The sequence below is a fragment of the Carassius auratus genome, unplaced genomic scaffold, assembly GCF_003368295.1.
Source record: "Carassius auratus strain Wakin unplaced genomic scaffold, ASM336829v1 scaf_tig00019863, whole genome shotgun sequence".
Lineage (NCBI taxonomy): Eukaryota > Metazoa > Chordata > Actinopteri > Cypriniformes > Cyprinidae > Carassius > Carassius auratus.
The window spans coordinates 45,001-59,859 of NW_020524989.1; the positions used below are offsets into that span (position 1 = coordinate 45,001).

Consider the following 14,859-nt stretch of genomic DNA (forward strand, 5'->3'; position numbering starts at 1 on the left):
TATTTTTGTATATATATACTTTTTTAAACAGTGTTTTAGTAATAAGTTAATGTTATTTGATTTTACCCCAATCAACTGCACAACGAAAATTACAGTAAAATTTATGAAATCCACAAAAAAAGCTTATTTCAAAAAAGTATTTTAAAACTGATTATTTACACTATTAAATTGTAAAAAGTACATTTAAAATTCATGGAATAATGAACAATTATTTAAATCGCCAATTGGACTTTTATTAATCATGCAATAATTGAAAATAAAATATTTGAAGATTTATCAGCCTCTCATAAAAATTATTGAATAAATAAATAAAATAAAAATAATGTGAAAACAGAAAATATTCACTATCCGTTGACAAAGCTGCTAGTATCTTTAAAACGAGTGAGAAAAACCTGTTCTGATCACCCAAATGTAGAGTTACCAACAAATGTGATCCGTTCTAAAAGAATCAAATAGCAGCTGATTTATTGGTTTATCAAAAACAGAAAATATGCATCATCGATTAACAAAGATGCAACATAGAAACCATTGTGATCACCTCTAAAACAACCAAATATCAACTCATTTAAGAGATTACCACACCTAAAAATTCAAAGACTTATTTGAAAACAGACAACATGCACGAAAAACTGCCAGTAGATTTATAAAAATGGCATACGGAGGGAAAACGTCTTCTGCCAGTATGATCATCTCTAAAATAAACAAACATCAGCCAATTCATTGTTTTATCAAGTCAAAAAAAATCAAAAAAGTATTTGAAAACAGACAAACATGCACTATCCATTGACAAAGCTACAGATAAATTTAAAAACTGACAAAATGCAGGAAAAATTCCCCTATTCAGCCAAATTTTCTGATTGCATTACACATTTATCAGCCTTTAGGACCATTTCTAGACTGAATATGTCATATATATCAAGTCTATCACTGCACAAGGTACATCTTAGTTCAAAAGGAAAGGTTGCACACCTTCATCTGCATCCTGTGTACTACAAGTAAATGAACACGAGCACCTCGGCGTGAATCTCTCTCGTACACACACCTCTAGAGCAGATGTCATTGATTAAAGCTGATAGGCAGGCCCATTAGCGCTTTGATATTATATATCTGTCAGCGGTGACACAACTGAACGCACGCTTGCAGAATGATCATATTTAAAACGGTTCCGGTGAATACTTAGCAGAAAGATTAGACCGGGCCTCATCGAGACAGACTCTTTTACTTGCGGACACATGCGTTCATTCATTTGCGCTCCTTCACTCCCTCACTCTTTCTTTTTCTCATCCTCCCCCCCCCCTCATCTCTTCAATCCCACACACCCCCCCAGAGTTCCTAATGGTCTTTAGATCAGGGGGAAGTGTATGAATTACAGACTACAGAAAAAGACAGGGCTCAGCTAGACCGCCATGAATGAAAAATTACCCCTTTGTTCCCTCGCATCAATTGCATGCCTAATGAAATCAAAATCAGATTGCATAATCAAGTGTACGTCCTCCACTCGGCAGAGGCCCACTGCGAATCGTAACCTTTTCCCTCTCAAGTGGAAATTAACACAATTTTCTTCTAATACGGCGCAGAGTGGAAAAGGGAAACGGGGAAAGCGGCCCGTATCAAATCGGGACCCAAGCGTTCCGGCATCAATTTGCGCTAAACCGAAGGTCAAATGGCGTATCTGAAAAATAACACCAATAAAAAGCCATCTCTGAACTGCAAAAGTTGTATAAAATGTAAAAACATAACATAAACACCTTGTGTATAGACACCTATAAAAATTAGTCCAAAATGTCAAAACTGGTTTGGCTTCAATGATTGAAATCAACATGAAATCCCGTCAACAACCCATTTTACTTCTAAAATGTGATGCATTTCCAAGCTAAACAGAATCAAAAAAGAAAAGGAACTTGATTTTATGTCAGGAATTGACTAGATCATGAAATGTTACTGACAAAAAAATTATTAATTTTTTGTTCTGTAACTAGTAACTTCAACTTTTTTTATTTTAATATCATATTATTGAACTAGTCAATAACAAATGTAATATTACATCCATAGATGGATCTGAATTAAGTTGCATACTAGTGAGAATGTGTAACTTGTGAATATGCACTACGTATAATATGTAAAATTAATAACTTTCTAAAGCATGATAAATTCATAAAACACCGTAGATAAAGTGAAATTTTAAATAAAATGTAAAGTTTCATTCATTTAAAAAGAAATTGTTTTTTTTTTTATATTTAACATGTTTTTTCTTACTAAAAAATTATTTTTTATTTAAATGTAAAATAATTTTGGAGTAAAATGAATAAAAAAATATTAAATTAAAAATACTTTTTTTAAAATAAATAAATTATAAATGAAAATTTTTTTTAATTAAAATTAACATTTTTATTTATTTAAAGGAAGATTATGAAGACAAATATTTTAAGTTTGATACATTTAAATATTTTTTTGTTTGAATTTTTTTTGTTTTTACAGTTTGTTATTTTTCACATTTTTGTTACCAACCTTAACTGTATTTATAACTGTATCTACTAAATTTACAAATTATTTTTGAATAAAATGAATAATAATATTGATTCAACTTATATTCAATAATATTAACATAAAAATAATAAAATACGTTTAAATATATATATATATATATACAAATATTTGGAATACTGTGCACAATAAAAACAAAAATATGCTTTGAGAAAAAAAATATCAAATATATAAGTATTAAACTTATTTTTCGTGTTGATTTTCTGTGATGCATCACATCCACATGAGCAACTAGGCTTTTAACCTCAATACAAATGTAACCAGTCTTAACTAATGCTCTTATTCGTGTGTATCTGCTGCCTGAGGCCACATTTGAGCTCTTTACCCACAATCCCTATTTTCTGTAGCTTGAATAAAACCGGTCCAGATGTTGCTACTATTTCAGGTCTGCATGCCCCAAGATTCTCCTCCTTTCGACCTTATTTTACCCTCTCCACTGCAGTCGACTGAAGGTTAATTAGTTGCCAACCTGAAAGCAATATCAACTTTTGAGGTTCTCCGAGCAACCCAATGCATGCGGTCCAGCAACACTGACAAATGCTCCTTATGTCTCTGTGACTAATAAACCCTCATCCCTATCCAACACAAGACTGGACACCAGCCAGAAAACTGCAATTCCCAGAAGCCCTTGCTGACCTGTCTTTAATGGTGCAAAAGCAATTAGCCCCAGCTAAGTGAAGCTGAGGTCCTGGCCGGTTATGTTTCCTCAGTGGTCATGCCAGCTTGCAGAGCCCCTGGAGAAAGTTGCTCCTGTGTTTTTATTAATTACACTTGATCCCAGCTTTCTAAATCCAATTATACCTTCCCAAACTCCCTCTCAGTACAGAAAACTGAGTACATCGGGTTCTTGCAAGCCAAAAATGAAAATCAGCAACCTAACATACGTTTTCTGAACAGATATCAATGACAGTTTATTCAAATAGTTGCTGATTTATTTAAATATTTATAAGAACTATGACGATTTTTAATATGGAATCAATTTAACGTGAATTTGAAATTTGGTAACACATTACTTAAAGCCTTTATGTATAATGTATAATAAGGCTATTATAGGCTATTATGCATTATAATTTTTCAGAATGTGTGTTGTAATACATTATATTTTGTTGTAGATAATTATAACTGAATTTAAAGTGTTCTAATGTATTCATTGTGGTTGCAGTTATTTATGCATTATAATGTGCATTACAAGGCATAATTAATGCATTAAAAATATTTTTATAATGCATTATACATAAAGGCTTTGAGTAAAGAGTTATCTGAAATTTTAGTTTAAATAAAAACAACCTCAATTATTTAATAATTATAATGTTATAAAGTTTTTTTGACTTGAAAACACATTTTGAAACAAATGCATTTTAAATGCAATACAACTATACTTTTAAATACTAATTCGGCTTCTGTAAACAATTTATTATTACACATTAAAAAATTGTCTTAGCAATTTTCCATGAGAACTTTTATGAAGAATGCATGTAAATATTAGAGAAAAAATAAATAAATAATTGTTAAAAATAATTTACCTATTGTATTATTTCGTTTATCTATTTATTTATTTTTTTGGTATTTATGTTTTTTCCAATATTTAAATATATTCAAAAATAATTATAGTATATAATCATATTCTAGTACTTAGCTTTTTTGTGATCAAGTCATTACTTAAAACTTTTTCCATGAACATAACGTAATAACTTGCTTTGCCTCCGAAACGAATTCGCATTTCAGCTGACATCACCAATTCCTCCAGCTGTCTCGCATAGAAACAATTCTATTGCATTTTTTTTGTTGAGTATTCTTGCAAATGTCAAATAAATAAAAAAACTAAATTGGTTTTGAACACCATTTCAAGTCAAATTAAATGCTGCTACAATCAGTACACAGAATATATTCAAACAATAAATCAATTCAAACATTTTAAGGCATAACACCACTGACAGGGTTCATACTCACTTGTGGCCCCGATGCCGAGTTGTAAAGTGCTGCGGTCTTTGGTCAGTCCGTTGGTTTTGGGGCTGGCTGTAGGGGCGACCGTCGCCACTGCTCTGGGCGGCCTCTTCCCAGGCACCTTCACCGTCGTCCGCAGCAGATCGATTTCTTTACCGTGGACATTCTGCATGTAGTCCTGAAAAATTAAATACAACAGTATGTAGTTTTAGATCTAGGCTGGGAAAAATGTAAACATAAATTTGACACACTCTGATTGAGCATGAGGCAGAATCCATTCAATAAGTTTCGAAATTAAACATTTCAAGTTCTGATTCAATTCAACATTATAAGAAAAACAAGACTATTTTAGGACACCAGTTCACCCTAATTTTTGGACAAACGCAAGTTGGAAACACCTGGTGTAAAAACTATTTTACTCAGAAACTGTTAGTAATGCATTGATTTAGAAAAAAAAAAAATTAGTAAAAAGTACTCAGATAATTGAAAAATATTTTTTTACAGTGTACCTGAACCAACAATTGTCATTAATTTGGTGCAGTATTGTCTAGTAATTAAGGTTTGGGGTATTTAGGTATTCTCTAGTATTTAAGTCTATTAATACTATTGAAGTTCTAGTTTTTAAGTTTATTCTAAATTTTTTTGCTTAGAATTAAAAAATTTTTTACCTTTAACAAGACATTTTTCAATATTTTGCAAATGAATCGACAAAATATTAAAAATATTATTTACGTTTGACTTGAAAATTTTATTTTTACTATTTTCAAAAAATTTTCAATATGTTACTTGAAGAAAAACGCCACCGTTTTTCCATATTCCACTATGTTCTTCCCTCAGCTTAGACGAGTTGATACGTACCTCTCCCGTCTCCGTGCATTCACTCAATCGCTGTAGCGCACTGCGCCACTATGCTAGCATTTAGCTTAGCATAGCTGTTTATTTTGTGTCACCATACTTACTCGTGTAACCGTTTAAATAGGGAAAACATGGAATTGTTTGTTAGCTTCTAGATTAATTTCAATTCCTGATTGAGTGCAAGCACTGAGATGGGAGAGGCATGTATCGACTCGTCTAAGTTGAGGGAAGAACATAGTGGAATATGGAAAAACGGTGGCTTTTCCCTTTAATGTGCTATACTTTTGTAATTAATTGTGAAATCTACCAGCAATTTGTTTCTAAATCAAATTTTAGAATGTATAACTGTCTGCACTTTTATCATTCACTGCCTCATTTTCATTTGCCTCAAATTAAACATGCCACCAACTTTGACTAAAGTTTATGCGAACAAACAGCGCACAGGTGTAGTGCATCTATAACCTACCAAAGAAACTTTTTACAGGTATTGTAAAACAAACACAGCAGCTTTGGACAATCAAAGCAGCACCAGGCCCATGTAATCTAGTACTTCACCTGTTTCTTTCCACGCTGCCGCAGATTAGCAAAATTAGCATTAATGACCGCAAGCAGACTCATTCCCATTTAAATAGGGCTATTCCATTTTCATAGGAGTTTGCGAAGCGCAAATGGGTTAAGCCAAGGTGCAAATCACCCTGCTCAGCACAAAAGAGGCGAGCAGAGATTTCGGCCTCACAAGTCTCCCGCCAACTCCTCTTCACTTTTATTGCGCCCCATAAAGCACTAATTTCTTCAAAAGCCTCAGTACTAATTACCCAGTGAGCGCTCTCATTCCATTTTATTGCTGGAATTAACAGCCAGTTTGAGGCGCAGAAAGCTATTAAGATGTGTGATTAAGCCATATTCAATTAGTTTCTACAAACAATTTAATTGATGTAGCAGACAGAATTAACAGAAGGGGATTGTGGGATAGCTCGGCTGGCTGCGGCGCAAAATTAAACCATCTTTTCCGTCTCTCTCTCTCTCTCCGTCTTTCTCGTTGAGCTAAACGAGTGGTCCACAGGTGTCCAAACCCAAACGTCTCTAACGATTACGACGCCCGTGGCATCGCGTGCCTATTACACACATCGCTGGCATGAGATGCGCATTATATCGCTAATAAACATGCGGTTGATGTAAGAGACGTGAGTTTGGGCAAGATATTAATTTCGGTCATAGTCCGTGGAGGCCGCTAAATGTGTCTCGTGTAACCCATCTCGTATGGTCAAGGTACGCCGCTTCTCGAGTGGATCTTAATTAGGAAGCCCTTATTAATTACTAACCTGTGTTAAAAGCGTCAGAGAAACGCGAGAACAAAGATAGGCGTGACTGCAATGTATGCAAATGAGGGGAGCGGTGGAGAAGGGACGTGTGAGAGAGCCAGGGAAACAGAGAGAGGGGATTTTCGGAGGAATTAAGAACACGCAGGGGTTCTGACAGAGATGAATGTTCCGTGCGAAAAGGACTGAGGATTTCCCGCGGCGAGTGCCATAAGAAACATGCGCTGCAGTAGCAACCAGAGAGCAGCTGACCTGTCCGGCTCTCATCTGTTTTACTGGAAACCTAGAAAATACCTCCGAAATAGCTCACACTGAACCTGAACTAGAATTCAACTGGAAGTCATTCAAATTAAATTTCATTAAATCATGCTACACAATCTATCCCGGCCCAAACGTTCTGCCACGTCAACGTCATAATAACTGGATTGTGAGGTCTGATTTGTGAAAAGTTTTTTTGTTATGCAAAAGTGTTCGAACGAATCAAATTGTTTGTTGATAACTTGACAGCAAAGCAAGTCAGATGTTAAAACAACATTAGAGGAACATTCTCTAAACCCAAAGACAACATTCTGATTACGTTTAATAATGAGGTTGTTCTTTTTATAAACATTATTTTTACAAAATCCCAAAAAAAGAAAGAGAGAGAGAGAGAGAGAGAGAGAGAGAGAGAGAGAGAGAGAAAAAAATCACGAAAACAAAGAAAAATCATTATCTTTATTTGTAAACAATCTATGAAGTATATAAAATGAAAAGCCAAAATCGAAGGATGACCATTTTAGGAAAATTCTGAGAACAAAACTAGCATTCTTATGATCTGGAACAATAAATTATTATTAATGAACTCAGGATCTCGTACTAGATTGTTGGAAAAACACATTATTTTTTAACATGTTTTACATTATTACAACACCGCTCTCCACAGTCTGGCATGAACGGAAGGCCCGCCTTCTGAAATACAAAATGTGCTGTGATTGGTTAGCTGGGCCAGTGTGTGCTGTGATTGACAGCACTCAGCGCCTGCTTGGGAAATGTCATGCCTGCTGCGAGCTTCAGTGTAAATATTGCGTCAAAATCAAATCAATTTGAGCACGATTTAAACTCGGATGATTGTTACCACTCTAAGTTCATCTGCCTTGGGGAAACTAGCGTGTCTCTGACACTGTGACAACACTCGCTGCCTTCTCTAGTGCACCTCAAACAGGTCTCGTCCCATTGGTTGGTATCTGTGATATCACAAATCCCGTTTGTAGTCCAAACGAGTCGTTTGTTGTAGTTTTTAAAAAGTAATTTCTGTTAAATAAAATATCTCCTTTTGAAGTGGACTTTGAGCTTTGTAACTTCGCAGATCTTTTTTATGCTCAAACAGCAACATTACAGACTACCTAAAGTTGAAAAAGCATAATAGCACCCCTTTTAAAGTTACATTTAGAAAAACTGAAATATATATTTCTTTTGTAAAAAAAAAAGTTTTTTTTTAGTTACCTGATCCAACAAATGTCATTAAAACGGCCATTTGGTTCCAGAATGATTTAGTCAACTCCAACTCTAATAATTAAGGTTTTGGATATTTAAGTATTTTATAGTGTTTAATTTTATTCTAATATGTAAGTATTTAAGTTCTAGTATTTCATTATTTTCTAATATTTTCTAGAATTGATTTTTTTGTTGTTGTTGTGAACTTAAGACATATTTTTAATATTTTGACTGTACACTGTAAAACATTTTTGAAGTTGTAAATGCAACTGTAAATGATTGGATTACATTTTACTTAGTGCTAAAAAAAAAAAGTTTCATTCAGTGTATTATTTGCCAATTCTTAATTATTTGTGAAATTATTTGTGCATTTTCTGAGTGTTAAGGTTGGTGATTCACAAATCAGTGAATCATTTATTTGAACCAGTTTACTGAATCATCAGGACGAACCAATTCAGCAGAATGAATCAGACATACGTAAAATAACAGCAGAGGAGACGGCATACTCACATGTAAACTGGGATGGTACGTGAGCAGACCATTGTCACACAAAGTGACGTATTTCTTCTTCCACTCCTTATTAAGTGACTTCCCACTTCTTTTTAATAAAATCCCCTGTTCAAAAAAAAAAACAATCAGTTATGAGGAGATTTCAAATATTCCCCACACTCTGAATAAAAACCAGCTGGGTCATTTTAATAACTCATTTTCAGGATTGGTATAAAGATGGATCAGATGTCGAGACAAGTTTCCCATGCAGCACTGTGAAGCCTCATGTACTCGTTCACACTGAGCCACAGACACTCATTTGCATACATTTAAGGCCTATTTACACACAGTGTAGATTTTCCTATAGAATTCATCACACTGAACATTTGCTTTGTTTTATTTTTAGTATGTTCCTCTCATGTACGTTTGTTCATGCAAATTTTTGCAACCAATTTTCTTCAGTGATTTGTTCAGTGATCTTGTCATTCACTGCTTTACATTTATTGATTTAGTAAAAGATTCACCTAAAATGACAAATTAGAAATAATACAACAAAAAGAATAACTGCACAGCATCCAGAAAAAACTCACACTTTAACACATTTTAAAGAAATTTTCTAAATTCCTATTTTTGCCATATTAGCTGCCGAGAAATATTATTTCCTTGTAAAAAATGTGTTATTAAAATTAGATAAATAGCTATATTTTATAGATATAACCTCTCCACAAAACTTTTCACTTTTAATTCCTAGTTTTGAAAACACATATAATATAAAAATGTGTGAATGTGTCTAAACAGTTTACATAACCCTTGCAAAATATGCAAAATGGTAATAATTTCACCATAATAAGAGGGCTCATACAAAATGCATGCTATTGTTTATTTTCAGTATATAAACAGGGTAAATGTAACTTATTTTGTCTTCTGGGAAACATCTTCTGGAGCTTTTGAAGAGATGTACTAAATTTAAAAAATATATATATTTAGGCAAAATCAAAAACAAAAATGTTTGAATTAACATTGAAAATAATTTACAATAATAAATAATTTTCATAATAGAAAATCAACTTAGACATATATGACAAGTAATTTCATTTCTAATAGGTAGGTAAAATAAATTGTGTAAAACTTTGTGACAATAATATCCCACCCTCTGATCTCTGACATCCAGAGCAACTTTTCCATTGATCAATAAGGTTGAATTGGGCCCTGGCTCTGTGACTGTGCTCATGAAAGTTTGGGAGGGCCTCACATCAGTGCTGTGGGGGGAGAGCAGAGGCTAAATCCAATTTGTGCAGGGACTCAGTGTGTATTCTTTCGCCCGTTGCGCCGGCGAACTCTCTCAGACCCCGAGCACGAGGATCAGAGCCTGTGATCCCCAGCTCTTCAAAAGCATCCCGCATCCGTCCCGTCCCCTGCTCAAGGCCTCACCATCAATTCCCCGCTGTTCTTTTAAAAAAACACTCACTGAGCACTGATCCAGGACAAACTCTACCTGACCAGGACTGGAAGTGCACAGAGCTGGGCGGCAGGGAGCAAAGGGGGGTCTGGGTGGCCTGTTTTGGCTTAATTAGGGGATTAGGGAAGACTCCTGTGCTCTTTACCACTTCCTGTTGGGAGTGAGAGAGTAGGGGGGCTCTGATGTGTTAACCGGCCAGCCCCGACCCCGAAGGGGACTAATCCACGTGAAGAATACACTACTTGCTAAACATCAGGTGCTGACCCGGGGTCAACTGGGTATCATGGTGTTCACCCGACAATCAAGTCCTAATTCTCTCCTCGCCTTGATCTGATCCCTCCACAGATATTCTCTCTCCTTAAAACAACTCCATCTACTCAAGAGCTAGAGTCTCTGAAAAGGACTTTAAACCTTACTTTTTAACATAAATGCATCATTCAAATGCTAAAATAAAATAAAATAAAATAAAACAAAACAAGCAAAGAACAGCTGACATATAATTTTATATTACATTCATGTAAGCTCAAACAGTAAATAAAATAAAACAGCAAAGAAAAAGTGTTAAAAACAGTAAAATTGAACAGTAGTCTGCCAAATAAAAAATATAATTATGAAATAAAATATAACTGTATAAATTTTAAATATAAAACCGTAAATAAATTTAAAAATGTAAGTCATTATTTTAAAATTATGCATAAATGCTGAATTTCACTTTGCATTATTTAGTTTAATTTTCTGTTTTGAGTACTGTTTTAGGTATTTTTCCTTGCTATTTTATTATTTTTATTTTATTTCTTTGCTATTTTATTTTATTTATTCATTTGAGAAATTTGACTTTGCTTTTTTCTATTTAAATAAAAATAAAAATAAAATGTTTTTTTTTTTTTTTCATTTTACACCTTTGTCTGATTACTGTGCTACATGACAGCAATATAAAATTATGCATATATACATAAAATAAAATAAAACAAAATAATGTAAAGTGAAATGAATAGGATACTGACTTGGTATATTTTATTTTATATGAATTTAAACCGTTAATCTACAAAACAAAATAAAAGAAGTGATGCATAAAAAAATAAATAGGCAAACAGCAATTTCTCCAGCTCTGATTGATTAAACAATTCTGTATCATCACTGTAAAGAAAGATGTGGTTGAGTGCTTTGGTCAAACTCGTATTCTTGCCTGTATTTGATGTTCACAATATATCACGGACATTATACTAGAAGTGTCATTTGTGAAGCAGCAGCCATCTGTCAGCTGAACTGGCCTTTCATTATCTGTTCAATAATGCCTGTGTTCCTACAGAAGTGCTATTGGTTTGCCACTCAAATAAATGAAAAGGACAGCCGGGCGTCCTCTTCTGTGTTTGTACATGAACGTCACAGAAGTCACGTCTGTTTCGAACAGTCATGGATGCATACACATGATCGGTGAAATCACCCCCCACAGTGATGAAACAGATCAATGCTAAAGCAGAGAAATATGAACGTCTAGCAGCAATAAAAAGACTGTAAAACAATTTGTACAGGGTGGATTTGTGGAACTTGACAAATGACCTCAGTGTACTTTAATAATTCAGATATTATACATTAATTCTGAAATCATTAAAACACATTCAGCCTATTCCTTACAAAAAGTACCAGGTTAACATGAAATACCATGATTGGTTTGATTTGTTAATGAAGTCTGTGTTATCATAAATCTATATGTCAAAAATCTAAATAAAGGGTCATATTACTGTCTAATACCATCGGTGTACTGCAGCTTCATCGCAGTACTTTTATTGTAAGACATAAATACAGTAAAACTATTTTTTTTTACAATTCAGTTAACATTTTTTATTTTAAGATAGAAGATAATAAATGATATATTTATAGTTTGATAAATGTTTACTTTAAAATAATTCGAAATCACGGACGTATTTGTTGTATTGCCTTAAGAGAAGTAATTAAATTGCATTACGGTAAATTTTTAGTCAAATATAATAGAAAATTTGATGTAAATAAATCGATTATATATTTATAGTTTCATAAATGTATACTTTAAAATAATTTTAAATCATGGTCGTGTATATTGTATTGCCTTGAGATAAATAAATAAACTGCATTACAACTAAGTTTGAGTATAAAATATTAAAAAAGGTAAACAAATTGCATTACAGTAAAACCAGTATAAAAAATAGAAAATTTGATTTAAATAAATAAATAGCATTACAGTTTAAATAGAAGCATTAAATAGCATTTTGAGTACAAAATAATTAAAATATTTTAAATTAATTGCATTACAGTAAATTTGGAGTACAAAATAATAGTATAAGATATAAATAGCATAAGCAATTTCAATGAGAAACACCTAAGTGGGAATAATTGTAATTAAAAAATAAATTAAAATACAATTATATTAAAATGGATACTTTTAAAAAGGGATTGAAGACTTATTTATTTAACCAAGCCTTTGGCGTTTGATTAGGTCTGAGAATTGTGAGTGATTTGTGGTCTGATTTTCTTGTGTCTTGTTTTTAATTTAACTTATTGTTGGTATGTATTTTAAAGTTAGTGATCAGCCTACTTATGGACAGCACTTTGGTCCATTCTAATCGTTTTGAAAGTGCTTTATAAATAAAAGTTGAGTTGAGTTGAGAAAAGCAATAAGGCGTTATGCTAGTGCACATAAATCTAAAGTTAAAAATAAAATAAAAAGATCAAAGCATAAAATATACAAACAAATAAAATAAAATAGCACGTGACACATATGCCATTAGAATATACATAATTTAAAAAAGTCTTCGAAAGTAATGCAAAATGTAGTTTACATTCCATTAGATGCCTCTTAACCAAGCCCTACATTCCATTTAGCCAACGTAAATACACAAAAACCTTATTTAATGCCCACGCACCTGTCTGTCCTCTATCTCCTAAACCTACAGAGACACACAGAGCTCAAACAGACACGTCTATCATCAGGACGGCCTCTGTTCTGTGGTCAGCGCAGGGGGAAAGAAAGAGGAACTTACTGGGATTAAACACAAAAGCCTTGTGTTGACAGTCTCCCTGTGTCACCCCTGAGCTATCACTGCTTTTGTTGTCCTTATTTACCATTTTTACTGATTGGGAGGGGTGTGGGGTGGGGCGGGGGGTCCACAGTGTGTAATTTGCCCAGTGGGAGGTAATTATACTCCCATGGCACTTTGATCTTCTTGACTGTGCATTTGACTGGCCGGGCAATCAGCTCCATTCAAAGGTATCCCAGCATGGCCTGCGTCCCTCCTCTCCTTTACTCTCTCTGTGACTCTCCACTACAGACAAACAGATTACAATGACGGCTCTTAAAGGGATCATCTTTAAAGCTGGAGTGTAATTGATGTACAATGAAGGTAAAGTAAAGGAGGTTGACTGAGAGGATATGGACGTGTGATATGTTAACTGTGAGAGGGACGCGTCACCCCCGTCATCTTAATGCTGTGAGATTCATAGACACCTGACTGCTTATACACTTTTTAGTAAAAAAATACATAAATAAAACATTGAAATTGAGATAAAATTACTTTTCAGGTCAATTTACTTTTGAGTTGCCTCATGCAAACTGCAGTTCAGTTACTTACTAAACATTTTTTTTTGTGAACGTTTCCTCTGAGCACACAGCAGAATCGCATTGAATCATAAAATTAATTTAGCATCAAACTATTTATGTAAACTATTTTCTCTATAAACTACTATTTGTAAACTGTTATTTGTAAAATATTTGCACACTACTTTTAAATGACTTTATTTGTAAACTTTCTACTTTCAAACTAGTTTATTTGTATATTACTATTTGGAAATTATTTCTAAACTACTTTTGTAAATCATTTTGTTTAAACTACATTATTTTGGAAACTACCTCTGAACTACTACTTGTCAAGAGTTTCTAAAACACTTAAGCAAACTATATCTAAACTATCTTCGTAAACTACTTCTATTATTATTTTATTTGTAAACTTTTTCTATACTAGTATGAAATTAATGTTTGTAACTTATTCTGAACTAGTTTTGTAAATGAGGACTAAACTGCCTTTGTAAACTACTGTATTTGATTTATTTGAATATACTATATGGTAACTGCTTCTAAACTACTTTTATAAACTACTACCAAACTGCTATTTGAAAATGATTTCTAAACTGTCTTTGTAAACTACTACTTGGAAACTACTTCTTAACTACTATATGGGAACTATTTCTAAATTAAGCTGGGACGACTTTAAAAATATTTTATTATTGTTGTTTTTTTTTTGTTTTTTTTTTTACGCATGTAAACCATGTGTGCAACCAGATTATCTTAAAGTCAGAGGTTGCATGTGACACTTGTCACAGGGATGATGTCTGTTCAATGTGACAATGCTAATCTCTGGCAGGGGTTAAAGGTTAAGGCTAGGGTTAATTTGAAAATTGAATCAGAGGTTTAAAAAAAGAGCAAATGAATGAACATCTCTAGTAAAGAAAAATAAATATTTGACAGCTACTCTGTCAAGAACTACTGCTAATTACCAAAACGAATCCTTTCAAAACCACATTAGTTCGTTCTGACGTCAGTCGTCAGGGTATTTCGCTTAAAAGAATTGCATTTCTGTTCAAAACCATACAACAACAAAAAACATGACTAGAGTGTAAAGAATATTAAACATTTGTTTCTCATGAATTTTAAAAGGTTGCCAAAAGTTTCGGTAAATTATATATATATATAAAATGAAGCAAAAAATTATTTACAGGGCATTTTAAAGGACACAGTTTCATAAA

General features: G+C 33.2%; 1 pseudogene; it reads right to left on the bottom strand.

The window, feature by feature from the left end:
• The window catches only part of LOC113076326 (arf-GAP with GTPase, ANK repeat and PH domain-containing protein 3-like), an 89,487-nt pseudogene that overhangs the window by 42,205 nt on the left and 32,423 nt on the right, over positions 1-14,859 (bottom strand).